The sequence below is a fragment of the Cetorhinus maximus genome, chromosome 12 (assembly GCF_964194155.1).
Source record: "Cetorhinus maximus chromosome 12, sCetMax3.hap1.1, whole genome shotgun sequence".
NCBI classification, from domain to species: domain Eukaryota; kingdom Metazoa; phylum Chordata; class Chondrichthyes; order Lamniformes; family Cetorhinidae; genus Cetorhinus; species Cetorhinus maximus.
In genome coordinates, this window is record NC_135890.1 from 2,726,504 (window position 1) to 2,749,760 (window position 23,257).

The following is a 23,257-nucleotide window of genomic DNA, read 5'->3' on the forward strand; positions in this document are numbered from 1 at the left end:
GATCAGGTGGAATCTGAATATAATTGTTCTAGGGAGTTGTTTAGCTTTAGTCAGGGAGAAATCACATGGGGAGTACATTTTGCACCATGACACCCTTAATTTAGATGATTGAATGGGAACATTGGCACAAAACCAGAAACAAAAAGTGCAACTTAACATTAAACTGGTGGAAATATAACTATAGATTCCAAGAAAAATGACAAATATGAGTTTTGCAAGATCACAAAAAGTGTTTCTAACTTTGCAAAGGATGCAAAATCAAAACAACCCAGATACAATCCAAAAAGGAGTCATCTCCAGATCAAAAAGATTATTCCAAATTCTTATCCAGGGGCCTGTCCTGTCTCCAAATACCAGGGCTGACTGAGGAATTCTACCCGACATTTAACCTTTCAGATGGTATTAAACATACTGGCGGAATTGTCCCAGGTTTGCACTAAGTGTGCTTGTGGATGGGTAAAACATCTTTTTATGTTGTAAAACGCCGGCTGCGATGGGCGGGTTTTCATGCCGTATCGCCCCAAACCCGCCATGTTACTTATGCATTCCCTGGAAACACGCCGTTTCCATGGCAGGCGGGCTCTCATTCGCCTGCCTCGCCATCACCTCTCCGCTTCATTACGCCAGGCACCACGTTTAAAGTGCAGCCACGCTCAGTGCTTCCAGCCCAGGGCTGCAGCAAAGAAGACATGGCCCTGAAAGGCAAGAAGACTGCAGCTCCCGAGCGCCTTTTGGATGCCGTGGAGGTCCGCTGTGATGTCCTCTCCCCTCGCTCAGGCCGCAGGAGGGGCAGCAACATTACCACTCCGGCTTGGTAGGTGATGGCAGCGGTGGTCAGTGCCAATGCTGCACAGATGAGGTCGGCCATCAAATGCAGAAAGAGGATGAATGATCTCATCCATGCAGCCAGGGTAAGACACCCATCTCATCACTCTAAACTCACACACTCACAAGCCCATCACACATTCATTGGCATCTCACTCACTGCCAGCTCAAGGGACATCACCACCCATTCTCACACACACCCTCACATCTCCATCTGGCCTCATCTCCTCTGGAGACTGCCCCATCAGCCCTCACCATCCTGAAGCCACTTGCACAGATCAACATGTGCCCCCACACACACCCTGGGATGCCCTCCTTCCCCAGTACAGCCTTCATCCTGCAGCCTCTTCCCTTGCCTGAGGCCACTTCACCCCTTTCGCCAAGCAAGACCTGGCCCTGCAGCTAAGAAAAGCCACCCACATATGGCTGATCTGGTAGGAAGAGACCTGCCTGTAAGCCCCCCGAAAACTGATGTGGTGCTGCCTGTGAAGCCTGGCGCTGATGACTGTGGGCGCTGCTCGAAGCAGGGTAGGCAAACAAACCTCAAAGTCCCGAGCGAAGTGCAGCTTTCCAAGTGCACGTCGCTTCTGTGCTGTTGTAACACTTTGGCGTGTTTTCCCGCCAATGTGGGCAGATGATCCAATGGGAAGGGAATGAGTCCGGTGGGCTGGCCTGAAAATGGTACGCTTGTGTATTACAATGAGGTTCCTGACCTCCAATGGCAGAAAACGTTTGTTTTTTTGACAGGCTGAGCAGATGATCGCAAACTGGTTTCACACTATCATGAAACTGGTCACGCCATTTTGTCCACTCAGGATACCAAACACGCCTGACGCCAGTGGGCACAAAAAACCCCGGCCATTGTGTATTTTCAGAATTTTCTATTTTATTTAATAGATTCTCACATTTGAGTTTTTCTTTTCTTCTCAGAATTGTCTAAAACAAGAGGAGATTCTTTTTTATGTTTTTCATTCATCTTCGGACTCTTCCATCCTTTGAACTGGGCTCCAGCACACAATGATCTGATGTTCAGCATCAGCCAGTGATATTCCTGAAACCAAGGGTTTGCAAGGATGGCTGTGGGCAGCTTTCCCTTTGTGCCCTTCTCTATTTCTACTCTCTGTGGTGGCAGTGCCACTGAGCTCAGGCTATGTAATGGTCTAGAATGATGCATCAGGGCCAAGGCTCTGTGCCTCTGAATAAGAAGCTCTGGGCTCAAATCCCACCCTGAAGCATTGTGCATATAGTCTATATACACACCAATGTAACACGCATCTTGTGCGGCAGTTTCAAAGGTGCTGCATTTTGGATGAGGTGTTAAGCCAAAACCCTGTCTGCGCTCTCACGTTGGTGTAAAATGTCCCTGCTGCCCTTTCCAATATTTATCCCTCAAACGACTACTAAAAAACTGATTTCCTGGTCATTATCAGATTACCATTGATGGAATCTTATTGTGTAAAAGTTGGCTGCTGTATTTCCTTCAGTGTCTCAGTGCTTTGTTGGGTTTAAGATGCTTTAGGACAGCCTGAGCTTGTAAAAACGCTATGTAAATGCAAGATTTTTTATTTCTCTCCTTTCCCAGTGCCTGCACTGATTGTACGACTCAGTTGTTCTTTAATGGTCTCGAGTGATCCACCCTTGGTGCCCCTCCTATTTCTGAGTTTCTGCACTGACAGTGTAACTGATAGCTATCAGGTGATGACTCACAGGTTTAAAACAGCTTTCATTTTATGTTCCTTAACAATCCCATTTTAAGGCATGTCCCAAATTGCAAATTGCAATGAAATTTCTCTGCCCTGAGAGATCATTAGTTTCAGATACAAATGAAGTTTTCAGTGGAATTTCACTGACATAACTGATACAAACACAGGTTCCTAAAAGGTACAAATTATTGTTAACATATTCCCGGAGGCGATGGCATAGTGGTATTGTTGCTGACTAGTATTCCAGAGACCCCATGTAATGCTCCAGGAACCCCACCATGGCAGGTGGTGAAATTTGAATTCAATAAATATCTGGAATTAAAAGTTTGATGGTGACCATTGCTGATTGTTGTAAAAACCCATCTGGTTCACTAATGCCCTTTAGGGAAGGAAATCTGCTGTCCTTACCTGGTCTGGCCTACATGTGACTCCAGACCCACAGCAATGTGTTGACTCTTAAATGCCCTCTGAAGGGCAATTAGGGCTAGGCAATAAATGCTGGCTTAGCCAGCGGTGCTCACATCCCATGAGTTAAAAAAAAATTCCCATTATATTGAACTGTAACCCAGGAGCAAATAAAATAGCTGAGCTTGTCCTAAACATAGCCAGCTGTTATTCTTGGGTTTCCCTGAGGAAAGATCGATTGCTGATATGTGACATGACCACATTTCCCACCTCATTTTCTGATAACAGGCACTCAAATGAGTCAGGATTCATCATACTGCCTGTGCCCAGCTTTTTCAGTTAGAACAACCAGACAGAGGCAGTTAGCAAGTATGGGAAAAGTTAAGTGCCTTACTTGGCAAACCTGTGCGAGAACGATGATCAATAGGTTTGGAGGTCTTCAGTGACTCCTCTTGGACCTGAATCAGGCTTACCCAGGTGACCAGGACCCAGAAATACAGGTGGGCTCAGATGAGTGGCATGATGTGTGTGGAGATAGGTAAATCAGTGTTTCAGATAACAAAATATTTCAACTTAGATTTTGGTGCAACCTAACTGATTAATGGATAATGGTGCATACATTATAAATGTGTCTTGTTTATAACCTATTTTTTATTCATTCAAGGGATGTGGGCTTCGCTGGCTGGGCCAGCATTTATTGACCATCCCTAATTGCCCTTGAGAAGGTAGTGGTGAACTGCCTTCTTGACCCGCTGCAGTCCATGTGGTGTAGGTACACCCACTGTGCTGTTAGGGAGGGAGTTCCAGGATTTTGACCCAGCGACAGTGAAGGAACAGCAATATATTTCCAATTCAGGATGGTGAGTGGCTTGGAGGGGAACTTCCAGGTGGTGGTGTTCCCATCTATCTGCTGCCCATGTCCTTCTGGATGGTAGTGCTCGTGGATTTTGAAGGTGATGTCTAAGGAGCCTTGGTGAATTCCTGCAATGCATCTTATAGATGGTACACACTGCTGCTACTGTGTGTCGGTGGTGGAGGGAGTGAATGTTTGTGGATGGGCTGCTTTGTACTGGATGGTATCAAACTTCTTGAGTGTTGTGGGAGCTGCACTCATCCAGGCATGTACATCATCATCATATACATCAGAGCAGGAGTTAGGCGTGTTTTCTGTCTAATAGGTTAATGATCAGGATCCTTGAGTTATGATGACTGAATATATCAAGTTCAGTTACAGTGAACTGTAAGATTCTTATCTTACTTGGGACACATATTCCATTATTCTTTTCAATTTTTTTTCGGTATCAGGAATAGGGAATTTAGCTCCTTGAGTCTGTTTGGCTATTCAATGAGATCAAGGCTGAAAAGTGACCTAAGTCCACATATTTGCCTTTGCCCCAGATCCCTTAATACCTTTGGTTAACAAACCTGTATCAATCTCAGGTTTAAAATTAACAATTGATCTAGCATCAATTGCCATTTGCAAAAGAGAGTTCCAAACTTCTACCACCCTTTGTGGGTGAGAGTGTTTCCAAATTTCACACCTGAAAAGTCTAGTATTTCTGTCTCATACTATATTTTGTTTTCATATTATATTCTCTTATATTTGTTTTAATGCTGCAGTTATTAGTTTAAAACAATCTAAAGTAAATTGAAAGATTGCAGTTACGTAGCACTTTTTATGACCTCACGATGTCCCAAAGTGCTTCATAGGCAATGAATATCCTCTTACATTTGGGTTTGTAAGAGATGCAACAGCCATTAAGATCTCACAGGCTGTAAATGAGATGAATGACCAGAACTGGTCCTGCTTGTGTTGGTTGAGATGGTGAATGTTGGCCAACACTCTTGAATGTTCACCCATCTGAACAGGTTTCTAGAGTTCTGTTTCATACCTCACCTGAAAGATATCACTGCAGTCAGACAAGTGGAGTTTTAAATGTTACACGTGGATCATAGTTAGCTTTTATACACTGAAGAGTAGGTTCTTTGCTTTCTCCATATAACTAAAAATGAAGTGCAAAAAGTTCCTACGCCCCCACCCCTACCGCCTCCACTCCTTGGGAATGCTTTAAAATTCTACATGCACCTGTTTTGTTTAAATGTTCTCTCTGGGATGGCCTTTTTGCTCTCAGTTCAGTGGCTTCACTGGACAACTCTGCAGCACTTCGCATTGTTGCAAAACCCAAACTGCATGGTGCAAAAGCTGCAGTAAGGCCAGGTCATAAGCAAATCAAGAATATTTATACAGAAAAGCCAAAGTGAATTGGAGCCATTTCAAGGACAGTATCCCCAGTCAAAGATTACTTTCATGATAACACACCCTGTGTTATAATGCTCCAACACCTCGCTCGCTGTACAACACTCCACATTTCAATTTGCTGAATCCATCAGAAACAGCATAAACCTGCACAATATTTTCCCTAAGCCTTTCAAATATTGTAGTGTCCATGAGTTGACCAGTAATAGATAATAAATCACATGAAAGAGCTTTCATTTACCTCACTAAGGATTCTCAAACAATGACAAACATGAATTATACTCCTGAGACTTAACATAATAGAGCGTAACATTCTCAAGATCTTTAATTTTCCTCCTACAGGTTATCAAGTGTTACCCTAACTATCGCTCAGCGGTAACCATTAAGCGAAAATTTACAGATGTCCTTTTGTTTTTCTTACATATGTTATCACATTGTTGCCTAAAAATAAGTATTTATTTTGAATTTTGTTTATAGATTTGGGATGTTTCCCTCCTCTCCATTCAATGTTAATTTCAGAAACTTAACATTTTTAATAAGAATTTAAGATCCTGAGTAATTTGCGTGAGGGACAGAAGCAAAACTTGAATTCCTCTAAACTTCAGCAGACTTGGCCAACATTTAACAAGTCACGCTTTAGATTTTAAGATACAGTTTATGAAATAATGCTGCATTAAATTACACATCATAATTGTTTCCTTTTGATTAGGTAGCAAAAAAGAATGATTTACTTTTCCAGTCACTATGTTTGAAAGACTTCAACCCTAAGTCGCTCCAGAGCAGTAAAACACATCAAAGCAAATCAACACTCCTTCGGAAAGGATAAGTAGAATAGCCCAATTGTACACAGTTTGCCATCTGTTATCTATAAAAAAAAAGTTACTGCATTAACATTTCAGCACACAATCTAACCCAACAGGTCTGTCACTATGAGATCAGTTATTTGGGTAAGTCGGTATATTGTCCTATACTCTTTAACTGATATCCTATTTGACTTATTCTCATAACTACTGTGTGTACTGGCAAGTCCAGCTATCTGTTCGATTTCCCTTAATTTCTCCATTTCCTGTCCTGAAGATGGTTGGGCATCACAGGTGACAACAGCCTACCTGCGCCACTCCATACACCACCCTGGAAGGTTAGTGCCATTGGGCTATTCGGCCAAAGTTGACCATCACAAATGAGGCTATTCAAAACTTTCCCTCTTTAAATAAAAACTACCTGAGACACTCAGCCCTCAGCCAGGCCAGCTAAATTCACATCAGGCCAAGAAACAAGTCTGGGCTCTGAACCAACGCTACACAGTGTGTTTATCTGCCGAGCTGAGAGGAGAGGTGGATCCGCTGAAAGTTTAGTTTTGCCAGTCATAGATTTCCTTTAAATGAAAGACTTCATGGAATGATAGGATTTCAGCAGGCTACAGTCAAATAGTTAACATTTTTCTCTCCGTTAACATTTGCACCAAGTTACATCCACTTGCAACAGGTACTTTATAGTGGTTTTGAGAAAAGAAAACTTGAAATGATTTTTTTTTTAAATAACATATTCCAGTGATTAAACACTAAGTACAGGATGTTTGCAACAAATAATAAGTTTTAATGAAAACATTATTAAATGTTTGCAAACACTTCAGTTACAAGCAATACCTGAGCATTAATCGGATTGTGAATGTATTGTATTAGAAATAAGAAAGTGCAATTAGTTAATCATTAGCCAGAGGTTAATTAAATCGCATTCTATTTACAGATGCAGCGCAGAATCGCGGTTGTTGAGCCAATGTTAATCGAGTCTGTCTCTAAAATAGCCGGCAGAGGAAAGGCACAGGCAGCGAACTACTGAATAATTACCTCTCTGGTCCACGGCGGCGAGTTTATTTTAGGCGAATGAAAAGCGAGCTCCGTCCAGAGTGAAGAAGCAATGTTTGACTGAGGAGTTGGCGCTGGGGCTAGAAGGGATTGAGGCAACGTGCGCCCAAGTGTCAAATGAAACTTCCAAGTTGTCCCAAAGACAGATCAATGGGAGGGCGCTGCCGCCAACCTGGGCAGGACCAGGAACTATACTGACACTCAGCTCGGCTCAGAGAACCGCAGGATCGTGGGCGATCATTCAATCTCGGAACCAGGGGATTTAGTCTGTTAGCTCGGAATTGGGGCAGAGTTAGTTTATTCCCCACCGTCTAGTCTGTTCTAAGTTGCGCTTACGTGCAAGTCAGTCTCCTAGCCCTGGACTGCATGGTGTTTATCCGTTCATCCTTTCATTCAATGTCCCCCCCGCCCCCTTATCTGTCAACAAACCAAAGTTGGCTGTAAATGCGAGGCACTGATTGCAATTGTGTAATTTGGGGCGGGGAGAAGAAGCGAGGCAGACACAGGATTGCACTGGGGGGTGTCAGAACATTGCGGAAACCTGTGGGTTTGCGGAGCCGGCGGCGAGTGCTTTGTGCATGGTGCAGCCTGGTGAGGGGGTCCCTCTCCCGGGGGGGGAAAGGTTTACTCGGGGCGGGGTGGGGGTGGTGGTCGGAATAAAACCTTTCCACATGCACATCCCGCATCATGAATTTATTCCGAGGAAACTGAGACTTGCTCCTCCGTTCGTTCGGCAAAAACAGTCTTGACAGTTTTTTTGGGAGAGCGACGGGGATCCGAACCTCCAGCAATGCCTTTTAAACCATGTCCCGGGGAACGGCAGCAAATGTCATCACCATCTTCCAAACCTAATCATATTTGATGTGGAATATTGTTAATTACACCGTCTGTTCCCAGCCTAGAACACATCAAAGGCGGTCTGGACTAATCCAATGCTTTCTCAGTTCTCTGTCCATTCCGTTATTAAAACACATTGTTACAGTTTCACAACTTCAGAAGTTGCTGTTTTAAAGGATCAGATAAGTTTTTTTTATTTCAGTGCGTTCGCCTGTCGTGTAATCGGGAAGTTATTTTAAGAGAACATTTCATGGTCCCCAATGTTTTGCTGTCAGATTGTGCATTAGTGGCGCCACTGCCATTTAAAGGAACACCGCCCTCGTGAAAAACAACCGCCCAACTTCATTCTCTTAAAGAGCCAGACGTGCACTTTGTCACCTGGTAACAGTTCGGAGCAGGACGCTTTTTGATTCAATGCACGAATAGTTTCTGAAAAACTGTTAAAGATTAATTTTACCAAACACTTTCATGTGGGGAGTCAGCGCCCTTTCGTTTAATACATCTTTAAGGTTTGGATTTGGTTTAATGAAACAATTGAAAAATTGTGTGACCAGAACTCACCCAGGTGAGACAGAAATTCATTCTCCCTATAACCTCCCCCCCCCACCCCCAAACATGGGCAAATTACATCAACAGAAAACCTGAGGATGGGGAAGTCCTATGTGACAGAGATGTTGAAACCATAATGTATGTTATTTTCGTTTTAACGCATTCGTGGGAAATTCCTTACCCCGTTGTTGTAATGCAGGCGTTCAGACCTTTAATTTAAACAGGTTTTCGAGTTTGCTGAAATAACAGACAGAGGAATTTGATTAGAATTTATTATGTTTATTAATTCGAACCCAAGTGATTAGCATGTCTATATGCTTGTATGTTAATCAGTGTGTGTCTGTATGTGGTTCTCAATGAGACTGTCCTGTATGCTTGCATCTGTAAGAATGTTATTGTATCTGTTCATGAGTTGCACATAATGCAAGAAGTTTAATGGTTCTTTCTAAATGTATCCACACCTTACTGAATCAGAACCATTGTATTTAAAAAAGAATCCTCCCTTCTGGTTACTCCTGCTGATTGATTTCAGATCTCTCCAGGGAAGTATCCCACTGAATTACCCCAGAAGAGCCCATTGCATATGTTAGCAGCACAGGGAAGCTCTAAGGAGACAGTTCTTCTTTAGTTATAGTTCGATGCACACATGCAGCTGCTGCTGCTGTTTTGTAAATGAAGTTCAATGTTTCCACCAAGAAAGGTTGCCTGAAAAATCAACTCGAAAAGAAACTGGCGACGAGGATAAATGAGATCAGGTGTTGTCCCTCGCCCAGCGATTGTGAGTATCTAAGATAATTAAAAAGAAAGGAAGATATACTCATCCAAGATGCCACAGTTTGGCAGAATCGATCCCTTTGAGCCAACCACAGACGACTGGTCTCAATATATAGAACCTCTTGCATTCTACTTTCAAGCCAACAAAATCACAGGGGAGGAAAAGAGGAGAGCGATTCTCCTAAGTATTTGTGGGAGCAAGACCTATAGTTTAATTCGAAGCTTGATGGCCCCCAGTGCCCCAGATTCAAAGACCTTCAGTGAATTAGTAGACCTCATTAAGTGACATTTTCAACCCAAGCCCTCAGTCACAATGCAGAGGTTCAGGTTCGATTCATGGAATAGGGCCCCGGGGGAGACCATTACTACCTACATGGCAAAATTAAAACAACTAACAGAATATTGTGATTTCAGTGAAACCCTGAATGATATGCTCAGGGATCGTTTGGTATGTAGCGTGCAAGAGGATGGTATCCAGTGAAGATTGCTGGCTGAAGTGATCTTGATTTTAAGAAAGCATTAGAAATAGCACTTACCATGGAAGCGCTGTAAAGGATTCACAAGCGATTCAAGGTTACAAAATGGCGCTGTTTTTCTAGTTGGGCAGGAATGGACGGCCAAAAGTGACGCAAAAAGCCGGGACTTCGCTGCAAAGTGGGAAACAACGCCCGCTAACTGAAAATTTTGAGGAAAGTTTAGCAGCAAATTCGAAAACTAATTTTTATTGACATGGAAACAATCATACTCTTAATGATTGGCAATTTAAAAAGGTGGAGTGTTATTTTTGACACAGGAGTGGACACATATTGAAACATTGTAAAGTGAGATTTAAACAGGCTTCCAGTCAACAAATGGAGTCCAATGAAGTATAAAGTGTGGAAGAGCCGGAAACAACCAATTCTGACATTTTTTCCTTATTTAACATGAAAGTTGGGAAGTCAGAGCCCATTACTGTCACAGTGCAAGTGAATGGTAAACCCTTAAAAATGGAAGTAGACACGGGTACTCCTACCACCGTAATAGGAGAATACATTTTCAGGTATTTAAATAAAGATAATCAACAATTAAATTTGGAACAAACTTCTGCCAAGCTGAAAATGTACACCGGCGAAGAAATCCAGGTAAAAGGCATCACCAGAGTGCATGTTTATTATAGACATCAAACAGCACAACTTCCAGTGATGGTGGTAGAAGGTGAAGGACCAAGCCTTCTAGGTCACCATTTTCCAGAGGATGATGGAGAGCTTGCTACAAGGACTACCTCAAGTTGTGGTCTACCTGGGCAATGCTCTTATAGCTGGATTCATGGAAAAGGAACACTTGGCTAATCTAGAGGACGTCCTGAAATGAGTTTTAGAAGCAGGAATGCATCTAAAGAAGGAACAAGGCACTTTTCAGGCAAATGTAGTCATTTATTTGGGCCACCGGGTAGATGCCCAAGGGTTACACCCTGTTGAAGAGAAGGTTAAAGCAATTTGTGAACTAAAGTGCATGTAGAAGTTTAACAAGATGCAACTGGTTCATCTGTGGTTTTATTTTTGAATTCATACACATGGTCACATCCCATTCTCAATCAGATGGCCACATTCAGCCATTTATTCACAATTGCGCGCTGATACACGGGTAAACATACACCAGGAGTACACTATACTTAAAAATTTGCAACATGAGCATGAGGACAAGATTAAAGTGTGGGTATTTTACATCCCAACTCTGTTTTTGTTTTTCCCCCCCCAAACCCCCAGTAACCAGGTTGTACAATGAACACACACTCCATTCACCGGGACTTCAATCATTAAGTTTAAACAAGAATGTGTGCCTTGAATGTAAAACTAACTGGTGACTATACCCAACCATTGCTGCCTTCCTGAACAATTGGGTGGTTAGAAACAGAGAGGGAGTGGGGCAAGTCAAAAAAAACTCCAGGTGGGATTTTCTGCACCCGCCCATTACCGGGGTCATCCGGTCCCACCGTAAATCAATGGGCTTCTGGCTGGGGCGCCGCCTCACCCATGGCAGGTCCCACCCGCAATGCAAAATCCCGGCCCCCGAGACTGATACTGAGGGACAGACAGATCCAACAAGACCTACTTCCACACAACCCATTGCTTTGGATTTGGCAGGTCTGGCCTTTTAGAAACCCTTATCTTCAGCCTCCCTGCCATTGGTGGAGAAATTTTGGGTCCACCAATAGGAACAGCATTGTGGACAAATGTTTCAATTACTATGAGTTCTGCCAAAGTGAGAGGGAGATAGGCAGTGTAGTAATTATAGTTCTGATAAAGGTAGGACTGTAGGTTTAAGAATAATCCTGCATTGTCAGATCACATGATCAGTGTAAACCAATGATTTAGCAGTGTGGGGAACCTCCAGGGGGTGTTCTTCTTTAGTTATAGAGTTGGATGCACAGATGTAGCTGCTGCTGCTGTCTTATGAATAAAGTTCAATGTTTCCACCAAGAGAAGTTGCCTGGAAAATCAACTCTATAACAGACTGTTGATGAGGATGGGATAGCCATTTCCTCACGAAACAGACCCAAAAGTGGTTTGTGGTCTGATACCATCGTGAAATGTCACCTATGCACATATTGGTGGAATTTTTTACACCAAAAATAATTGACATACCTTTCTTTTTGATCTGATAATATCCTTTTTCAGCTGTGATAAATGTCCTGGATACATGTCCTGTTGGCGTCTCTGCACCATCATCCATCTTGTGAGATAGAGCTGCTTCCACTCCATTGGGGAACACACCACAGGTTAGCACCAATTCCTTTGTTGGGTCATAGTGCACTAACAAATTTGAAGAGTGCAAGAGCTGTTCAACTTTCATGAAGGCTTCTTCTTGAGGTGACTTCTAAACCCAACACTGGTTTTTCTTTAGCAATGAATGTAGGTAGAGGGGCTAGAACCAATGATAAATTTGGTAGAAACTGGCTATAATAATTTACCATCCCTAAAAATGATTTAACTTCTGAACAGTGAACTTTATTTACAAGACTTCAGCAGCTACATGTGTGCATCAAACTCTATAACTAAAAAATAACTCTCCCATTGGAGGTTCCCTGTGCTGCTAACTCATTGGTTTACATTGATCATGTGATCTGACAAGACAAGCTTATTAAAGCTACAGCTATAATTACTACACTGCCCATCTCCCTCTCAATTTGGCAGAACTCGTGGTAATTGAAACATTTGTCCACAATGCTGTTCCTATTGATGGACCCGAAATTTCTCCACCAATGGCAGGAAGACTGAAGATAAGAGTTTCTAAAAGGCCAGACCTGCCAAATCCAAAGCAATGGGTTGTGTGGAAGTAGATCTTGTTGGATCTGTCTGTCCCTCAGTATCAGTCTCGGAGTTTTTTGTCTTGACCCACTCCCTCTCTGCCTCTAACCATCCAATTGTTTAGGAAGGCAGCAATATTTAGTTAGTTCGTTTTACATTCAAGGCACACAATCTTCTTTAAAATAAATGATTAAAGTCCGGGTGAGGGGACCGTGTGTTTATTGTACAATCTGGTTATTGGGGGGAACAAAAGCAGAGTTGGGGTGTTAAACACCCCCACTTCAATCTTGTCTCCGGTGCACATGTCGCAAGTTTTATTTTAAGTATAGTGTGTTCCCGGTGTATGTTTTACCCGTGTATCCGCGCGTGATTGTGAATAAATGTCTGAATGTGACTGTCTGATTGAGAATGGGATGTGACCATGTGCATGAATTGAAAAATAAAACCACAGATGGACTAGTTGCATCTTGTTAAACTTCTTTAGTTCACAAATTTAAATTAATGGGGCAGTCAGTCCAGCTACGAGCTGGTAATTCACTCACCTAAATATTGTAAATGGGGGAGGGAAATGTCAGTTGTTAAAACTCTTCATTGGCCCAGAAGTTGGTGTTTGCAGTGGGGTTAGTCCGCGGGCTGTGCATTTATCCTGACCTGTCAGTGCATCGCCTTAGCAGCAACTTCACAAAGTCACTAAACCTCAGAAGTTTGGCGAATTTTAAATGTGATACTTTCTTTCCATCCTGTGGACTGTCCTGGGGATTTTCCGTTCCCCTGGTAACTTATTACTCATTTTTACTTCACGCATCATTAGGAGAAAATAAAGCTCTTGGCCGCACGACGATTGATGAGAGTCTCCCGCATTTAATAAAGCGACTGCTGTCCCTCGGTTCACAGTGAAGGCACAAAAACCCAGTTCACAGGAGAAACTCGCCCTCTCCTGGCGAATCTGTGGATTCTCCCCCATGGCCGAAGGTGAATTTGGCGGAAATACAAATTCCGGGGGTGAGGTGGTGGGGGTTGAATGTTTAGACTTTGTTTCTACAACGTCAGCAAAGTGTAGCCTCTTCTATTAATTGAGTGACCGTGTTGGTGTGACCTGACCTGAGCTGAATCCAGTCACCTATTTATGTAAATATAATGGGTCTGAACTTGGGAAAAGCGCTCAGCGCTAATTACACACAGACGGCGGCGGCAGACACGCCCGTTTAACCTGGGCACCCGAAAGTTGTGGTCCCTCTACCGTCAGCTCCGCCGAGATGACATCTCGCTGTCTGCTTTACCTTCGAAAAAGCAGAGGCTGATATTTATATCACGAGGGCAGAACATCCCAAAGCAATTGTATATCCAATGGAGTACTTCCTGAAGTTTTCAAGTGTAGTTGGTGTTGCAATGTAGGAAACGGCAATCAATTTGTGCACAGCAAGCTCCCACAAACAAGCATTGTGATAATGACTAGATCATCTGCTTTTGTGATGTTGATTGAGAATTAAATATTGGCCAGACACTGATGATGACTTCTCCTTTGAAGTAGTACCATGGGATTTTTTATGTTCACCTCAGAAAGCAGACAGAAGCTAAGTTCAAACGCTCATCTGACAGATGGCAACTCCAGCAGTGTAGCATTCCATCATTTCTGCACTGGTGTGTCAACTTTGATTTTTGTACTCAAGTCTCTGGAGTAGGGCTGGAGCCCATAACCTCTTGTCTCAACTAAACCATTGGAATGCATTATACAGCATGAAGTTACAAACTAAACTGCAACAGAAAGTTAATTCTTGTCTGTTTCAGTCTAAGCAATGAGATAAGCATTGATTACTGTCAGTCAACCTCTCTGGCACTGAAAATAAACTATTACACGTTTGGAGTGTAGTTCTTTCACTTCTTAACTGTGGTAGAGATTACAATTTAAAATTTTTGATTTTTTTTTCTATTTCTTTTTTTCTCTCTGCCTTAATCCAATCTTTCCCTCCATCTCTCTATTTCCCTTTTTTTTAAACCTGGTTTGATATTGAATTTAGCCATTCCCTTCTCAGTCTTTGCACTGTTAATTTCATGATACTTCAATCTGATTGGTTAAGGAGATATTCCATTGCCCTGTTGCTTGTCCTGTCCACTCGGTCACTAGATTCCCTCATTGTGATGCTATCACCCTGCACTTGCCACTCAAAAATTCACAAAACGTAAATATGCCAGGGCAAGTCAAATTAACAGCAGATGCCATGATATGGCCTGTTACAGCAAATTAGGTCCATAATGCATCACTAAAGCTTCAGATAAACTAAGAATAGCAAAGCACATGCACCAATTTCCTGGAAACACATGAAAGAAACCACAAAGCTGGATGGAATTAGAAGCCAGCTTTTTCACTGATTCAGACAGTATCCATAATGAAAGGTAATGTTTTATTGAGGTTGTTATCAAATCCCACTACAAAATTGAATTCAGTAAATCTGCTAAATTTATGGGCTAAAACCAGTGGAAAATGATTTTGAAGCTAGTGAATTTCAGGAAACTACCACTCTACCTGGTCTGGCCTAAATATTACTCCAGTCCCACCATATGTGTTTGAATATTAATGCTGTCAAAATTGACTCAACAAATCACTTATAAAATCAGGGCAACTATTCATAGATATTCCAAGTATGCATTTTCTTTTAGAAAATTCATTTGAAATTATTCCAGCACACGTTTTAGTTTTGTAGGATTAATAGTCAGGTTAGGAATGGAGAGTATTGAGCTTTGAATGTGGGGGAAGGGTGTAAATATCTGCTGTGAGAACTTAGAAAAAAGCTTAAAAGCCATTATTTTGTGATTAGCTCCTGGACCCAGGTTGCCAAATAAGTAAATACATTCTACAGTTACATAAATACATCTCTGTATGTATGTTAGGATAGAAGCTCTTACAAACATATGAATTAGGAGTAGGAGTAGGCCATTTGGTCCCTCGAGCCTGCTCTGCCATTTGATAAGATCATGGTTGATCTGATTGTGGACTCAACACTATTTTTCTGTCTATCCCCTATAACCTTTGACTCCTTTATTAATTGACAATCATTCGAACTCAGTCTTGAAAATATTCAATGACCCTGCCTCTACTACTGTCTGGGAAAGAGAATTCCACAGACTAATGACCCTCTGAGAGAAAAAAATTCTCCTCATCTTCATCTTAAATGGGATACCCCTTATTTTATCTCCCCTAGTTCTAGTCTCTCCCACAAGAGGAAGCATCCTCTAAGCATCCACCCTGTCAAGTCCCCTCAGGATCTTATGTATTTCAATAAGTTCACCTGTCACCTTTAAATTCTAATGGATACAGATCCAGCCTGTCTAACCTTTCCTCCTCTTCATCCCAGGAATGAGCCGAGTGCATCTTCTCTGAACTGCTTCTGATGCAATTATATCCTTTCTTAAGTAAGGAGACCAAAACTGTACAGCATTCCAGGTGTGGTCTCACCAACGCCCTGTAGAACTGTAACAAAACTTCCTTACTTTTATGCTCGATTCCCCTTGCTTGACTTTCCTTCTCTGCATGACTTTTGATGCATGACTTTTGTTGCTGATGCTCAGAGTTTTCTTTTATTCTTTGATGCTGATATGGGTATCACTGGCAAGGCCAGCATTTGTTGTCCATCCCTAATTGCCCTTGAACTGAATAGTTTATTAGGCATTTAAGAGCAGTCAAGAGACAAGCGCATTGCTGTGGGTCTGGAGTCACCTGTAGGCCAGACCAGGTAAGGACGGCAGATTTCCTTCCCTAAAGGACATTAGTGGACCAGATGGGTTTTTACAGCAATTGATGATAGTTCCATGGTCACCATTACTGAGACTAGTTTATATTCCAGATTTCTTTAATTAATTGAATTTAATTTCCACCAGTTGCCATAATGGGATTTGAACCCATATCCCCAGTGCCTTAGCCTGGGCCTCTGAATTACTACTATGCCACCATCTCCCCATAAACAATACAGGCTCCTTTGAGTTGGAATTGAACATGTGACCTAAGGATGTCAGCCCTGCTATCCTCGACAGTCCTCCGCTCTACCACCTGAGCTATTGAAGGGAAGCCAAAATACATAAGCATATAGTTTAGTCTTATTAAAGAAAGAAAGACTTGCATTTATAAACAAGAGCACAAGAATTAGGAGCAGGAGGAGGCTATTTGGTCTCTTGAGCCTGCATTTGATTCATTTGATAAAATCATGGCTGATCTTATATAGCACCTTTCACCATCTTAGGACTTTTCTAAACACTTGAAAGCCAATGAAGTACCCTTGAAATGTTGTAACGTAGGAAACTGAGCAATCAGTTCGCTCATAGCAATCTCCCAGAAAGAACAACGTGATAATGGCCTGATAATCTTTTTTGTGATGTTGATTGAACAAAGAGAGCAAAGAACAAAGAACAAAGAACGAAGAAAAGTACAGCACAGGAACAGGCCCTTCGGCCCTCCAAGCCTGCGCCGATCATATTGCCCGTCAACTAAAACATTTTGCACTTCCGGGGTCTGTACTCCTCTATTCCCATCCTATTCATGTATTTGTCAAGCTGCCTCTTAAACACCACTATCGTACCTGCTTCCACCACCTCCTCTGGCAGCGAATTCCAGACACTCACTACCCTCTGCGTAAAAAACTTGCCCTGCACATCTCCTCTATAGTTTTCTCCTCTCACCTTAAATCTATGTCTCCTAGTAATTGACTCTTCCACCCTGGGAAAAAGCTTCTGACTATCTACTCTGTCCATGCCGCTCATAATTTTGTAAACTTCTATCAAGTCGCCCCTCAATCTCCGTCGCTCTAGTGAGAACAATCCGAGTTTCTCCAACCTCTCCTCATAACTAATAACCTCCAGACCAGGCAGCATCCTGGTAAACCTCCTCTGCACCCTCTCCAACACCTCCATATCCTTCTGGTAATGTGGCAACCAGAATTGCACGCAATATTCCAAGTGTGGCCTAACCAAGTTTCTATACAGCTGCAGCATGACTTCCCAGCTTTTATACTCAATACCTCTGCCAATGAAGGCAAGCGTGCCATATACCTTCCTGACTACCTTATCCACCTGCGTTGCCACTTTCAGTGACCTGTGGACCTGTACACCCAGATCCCTCTGCCCGTCAATGCACTTAAGGGTTCTGCCATTTACTGTATAATTCCTGCCTGTATTAGACCTTCCAAAATGCATTACCTCGCATTTGTCCGGATTAAACTCCATCTGCCATTTCTCCACCCAAGTCTCCAACTGATCTATATCCCATTGTATCCTTTGACAATCCTCTTCACTATCTGCAACTCCTCCAACCTCAGTGTCATCTGCAAACTTACTAATTAGCCCAGTTACATTTTCCTCCAAATCATTTATGTATGCTACAAACAGTAAAGGTCCCAGCACTGATCCCTGCAGAACTCCACTAGTCACAGCTCTCCATTCAGAAAAGCACCCTTCCACTGCTACCCTCTGTCTTCTATGATCAAGCCAATTCTGTATCCATCTTGCCAGCTCACCTCTGATCCCGTGCGACTTTACCTTCTGTACCAGTCTGCCATGAGGGACCTTTTCAAAGGCCTTACTGAAATCCATGTATATAACATCCACTGCCCTTCCATCGTCGATCATCTTTGTCACTTCCTTGAAAAACTTGACTAAGTTAGTGAGACACGACCTCCCCTTCACAAAACCATGCTGCTTCTCACTAATACGCCCATTTGCTTCCAAATGGTAGTAAATCCTGTCACGAAGAATCTTCTCCGATAATTTCCCTACCACTGACGTAAGGCTCACCGGCCTGTAATTTCCTGGATTATCCCTGCTACCCTTCTTAAACAATGGAACAACATTGGCCATTTTCCAGTCCTCTGGGACCTCACGCGTAGCCAGTGAGGATACAAAGATTTCTGTCAAGGTCCCAGCAATCTCCTCCCTTGCCTCCCTCAGTACTCTGGGGTAGATCCCAACTGGCCCTGGGGACTTATCTACCTTAATATTCTTCAAGACGCCTAACACCTCCTCTTTTTTGATCTCAACATGATCCAGGCTATCTACACACTCTTACCTAGACAAATCGACCGCTAAGTCCTTCTCTTTGCTGAATACTGATGAGAAGTATTCATTTAGTATCTCTCCCATTTCTTCTGGCTCCACACACAGATTCCCACCTCTGTCCCTGAGTGGGCCTACCCTTTCCCTGGCTACGCTCTTGCTTTTTACATATGTATAAAAGGCCTTGGGATTTTCCTTAATCCTGGTTGCCAGTGACTTTTCATGACCCCTTTTAGCCCTCCTGACTCCTTGCTTAAGTTTCTTCCTACTTTCTTTATATTCTCCATGGGCTTCATCTGTTTCCAGCCTTATAGCCCTTATGAATGTTTCCCTTTTCTTTTTGACTAATCTCACAATATCCTTCGTTATCCAAGGTTCCTGAAACTTGCCATACTTATCCTTCATCCTAGCAGGAACATGCTGGTCCTGAATTCTTATCAACTGACATTTGAAAGCCCTCCACATGTCAGTTGTTGATTTGCCCTCAAAGATCTACCTCCAGTCTAGATTCCTCTGTTCCTGCCTAATATTGTTATAATTAGCCTTCCCCCAATCAAGCATCTTAACCCAAGGACTCCTGTTATCCTTATCCACCAGTACCTTGAAACTTACTGAATTATGGTCACTTTTCCCGAAATGCTCCCCTACTGAAACTTCAACCACCTTGCCGGGTTCATTCCCTAATACCAGGTCCAGTATTGCCCCTTCCCTAGTTGGACTATCTACATATTGTCTCAGGAAGCCCTCCTGGATGCACCTTACAAATTCTGCACCATCCAAACCCCTAGCACTAAGTGATTCCCAGTCAATATAGGGAAAGTTAAAATCACCCACCACAACAACCCTATTGCTTTTACGTCTTTCAAAAATCTGCCTACATAACTGTTCCTCAATCTCCCGCTGGCAATTGGGAGGCCTATAGTAAACCCCCAACATTGTGAGTGCACCCTTCCTATTCCGGAGCTCTACCCATATTGCCTCGCTGCATGAGCCCACCGAGGTGTCCTCCTGTCGTACAGCTGTGATATTCCCCTTAACCAGCAGTGTAACTCCCCCACTTCTTCTATATCCCCCTCTATCCTGCCTGAAACATCTAAATCCTGGAACGTTTATCTGCCAATCCTGTCTATCCTTCAACCAAGTCTCTGTAATAGCAATAAAATCATAGTCCCAAGTACTAATCCAAGCTCTAAGCTCATCTGCCTTGCCTATTATACTTCTCACATTGAAACAAATGCATTTCAGACCCCCAGTCCCACTGTGTTCAGTAATTTCTCTCTGCCTGCCTACCCTTCCTCTTAGTCCTACTGGCCATATTGACTGATTCCCAGTCATTTATTTCACCTGCTGACCTATTGCTCTGGTTCCCAACCCCCTGCCATACTAGTTTAAACCCTCCCGAGTGACACTAGCAAACCTCGCAGCCAGGATATTGGTGCCCCTCCAATTTAGATGCAACCCGTCCTTCTTGTACAGGTCCCACCTGCCCCAGAAGAGATCCCACTGATCCAGATATCGGAAACCCTCCCTCCTACACCATCTGTTCAGCCACATATTTAGCTGCACTATCTTCCTATTTCTAGCCTCACTGGCACGTGGCACAGGGAATAATCCTGAGATTACAACCCTAGAGGCCCTGTTTCTTAACTTTCTGCCTAACTCCCTGAACTCCCGCTGCAGGACCTCGTCACTCTTTCTGCCTATGTCGTTAGTACCAATGTGTACCACGACCGAGTGATAAATATTCGCCAGACATCTTCCTGATTTGCATCTTTCCTATTTTACCAAATATCACTGCAGCAGCACATAATCTATTTAAACTGAATCCTTTGTTTCATTTTAAATTAGGGAAATTTGTTCAGAACATTCCTCTAAACTTGAATAATGGAAAAGCCCTTCCAAAAGCCACTATTTGTTTTATGTGAAAAATGACTGTTTTCAGGTTCTCAATACAAATAAATGCGATAATTTAGAATATCTTAAAAATATAAAGAATCTACATTAAAACATGTCGTAAAATTATATTTCCCACAGATTTAATTGTTAAATCCATTCCCTACACACCAAATAAGTACTTGTTTGCTGTTTTGCTGTTTCAGTATAGAGTACATTTTGCAAGGATAGGCTATTGGAAAATCAAGGGGAAATGGTAGGTATATCATTAGTCCTTTCCCAATTTTCTGGTCTATACTCTGATATGTGAAATTATATGCCAAGGGAAGCTTTGCGAAAATGCATTTTTATGTATGAGGGATTCTTTTTTCAGACCACGGTCTCAATGGGGGAATAATTTTCTTTGTTTGCTATTTGAAGTGAGTTTGAAATGCACTTTTTTACTTGTTTTTGATTTTACATAAATAGTGAACAGCGAACATCTTTCTTCAGCATTCATAGAGCCATTGAATCATTACAGCACAGTAGGAGGCCATTCAACCCATTGAATTCATGCCAGCTCGCCATAAAGCAATTTAATCAGTCCCATTACCCTATTCTATCATCATAACCCTGAAGGTTTATTTCCCTCAAGTGCCCATCAAATTTTCTTTTGAGATCATTCATCGTTCCTGCTTCTACCACCCTGAATTGGCAGCAAGTTCCAGGTCATTGCCACTCATTGCATGAAAAGTTCTCCCTCAGGTTCCCTCCTGTATCTCTTGCCCAAAACCTTAAATCTATACCTCCTAGTCCTTGTACCTTCTACAATGGGAACATTCTACCTATATAGCTAGCAATAAAATACAGTAAAGTGCTTAATTTATTCCAATCTGTCGGTTTTATGTTCAAGATTTTTAGAATGATATGATGGGAGTAGGAATCCTGCATATGAAGCCCAAGTTGAAGAGTTAGGTGAGATGTCAGGAGCTATTCCTTTTGATGGATTGACATTGTGCCCTGGATCAGTGGTGAAAAATGAGGTGGCTAGGGAATTGCTACAGTTTCTTGAAGCTTTGTTTGATTACCTTAAGGAGCTGCAGAGAATGTCGTAATGTTTTTCTTAAATCGACTACATGTTTGTTTCTTTGTTTTCTTGGGCTGTCCCAGGAGAATGTGTTGTTAGTGAAGAGGGTGAAGAGGAAAGAGGGTGAATAGGGAAAGCTTAGCAAACACCAGCCTGCCTCAGCTGGACATGGTGGGCCTGATAGTCTGATGTTGCCCTGTTTCATATTGGTTCATTCAAGAATGTTGCTTAATGCAGCTCCCCGGTCTGTTATACATTATTAAATATATCAGCAGTATGAGGCTATCAAGCAAATCACAATGAAGATGATCATAGAATGATAAAATGATTACAACACAGAAGAAGGCCATTCGGCCCATTGTGTCCATGGTGGCTCTCAACAAGAGCAATTCATCTAGGCCAACTCCCCTACTTTTTCCCTAGCCCTGCAAATCTTTTCTCTTTAGATGATTAGCCAATTCCTTATTTCTTCACATTCAGTCTTTCATTCAATATCACCTCAATATATCATTGGAAATGAACTCACCTTCATTTTTCAAAGCCATCTTCAATTTTGCAAAGGCAGCATGACTTAGGCAGTTTTAAACTTTTATTGTAACACAGCATCTTTCTGTTTCCCTGCACGTTCCTTCAAACTGTCCTTTCCTCTCTGGAGCCCAGCTGATTCTGAGGAGGATAAAAGTTTTCCCTCACTGATGGCTGGAGGGTCCTCTGTGAAATTGCTTGGCAAGTCTCAACTGTTTCCGAATGGGCATGAATCCAACTGCACAACTCCTCTGAGGCACTAATTGGCAATAAAGTGGGAGCTACCCTTAGACTGCACACTAGAAATTACTGTCAACCAAGTTATTGTATGAATTCTAAAAGATGTCCATATCAAATTCCTCTCTCTCTCTCTGCTTTTTATGGGGGAGTTAACCCAGTTGCAATCAATGAGTTTAAGCCTTAATTAAAACAGAGGGATTTTATACTTGTGTCATGTGTTCCTACAATAACATCAATGATAATTTTCAGCCTTGAGGGCTGACTGGAATTGCAACGGTCACAAATGTGCAGTAGGGGGTAGTTTCCTGAAGTTAGAGATAAGGCACATTAGATTAAAGTGCAGAAATATTTACTCTGCATCCAGCCAGCGCCACAGCTACCTTGGCCTGCTGACTGCCAGTAATGAGTGCCTGAAATGGAAAGGTGCTCCACCAAACATATATCAAAGATGTCCTTGTTTATTTAAACAAGGCAATTGTTAGTAGAATCTTTGTGACATATTAAAATTGATCATTAAGGAGGTTATAACTGGGCACTTAGAAGAGATCAAGGCAATTGGGAAGAGTCAGCATGGTTTGTGAAAGGAAAATATTCTTTAACCAATTTATTGGAGTTTTTTTGAAGGAGTAACATATGCAGTGGATAAAGGGGAGTCTGTCGACGTACTGTACTTGGATTTCTAGAAGGCATTTGCTAAGGTGCCACATCAAAGATGTTTACGGAAAATAAAAGCACATGGTGTAGTGAGTAACATATTAACATGGATAGAAGATTGGCTGGCTGGCAGAAAGCAAAGAGTATGCATAAATGGGTATTTTTCTGATTGGCAGGATATGACGAGTCCCACAGGGGTCTGTGCTTGGGCTTCAACTTTTTATGATTTACATCAGTGACTTAGATGAGGGGAGTGAAGACATGGTAGCTAAATTTGCAGATGACACAAAGATAGGCAGGAAAGTATGTTGTGAAGAGGACATGAGGTGGTTGCAGAT

At 42.4% G+C, this 23,257-nt stretch overlaps 1 protein-coding gene across 3 annotated transcripts in view; it reads right to left on the minus strand.

Moving 5' to 3' along the window:
• LOC144687166 (semaphorin-3D-like) overlaps positions 1-22,292 on the minus strand; it is a 380,732-nt gene extending 358,440 nt beyond the window's left edge. For 2 of the 3 annotated variants that reach the window (XM_078552912.1, XM_078552909.1), the window contains exon 1: positions 22,027-22,292. The gene's annotated coding sequence lies outside the window, so the exon portion shown is untranslated. Of the gene's footprint in view, positions 1-7,037; positions 7,337-22,026 lie in introns of those variants that run through there. The other variant, XM_078552911.1, reaches the window with a different exon arrangement.
• Between the last annotated feature and the right edge of the window lie 965 nt (positions 22,293-23,257).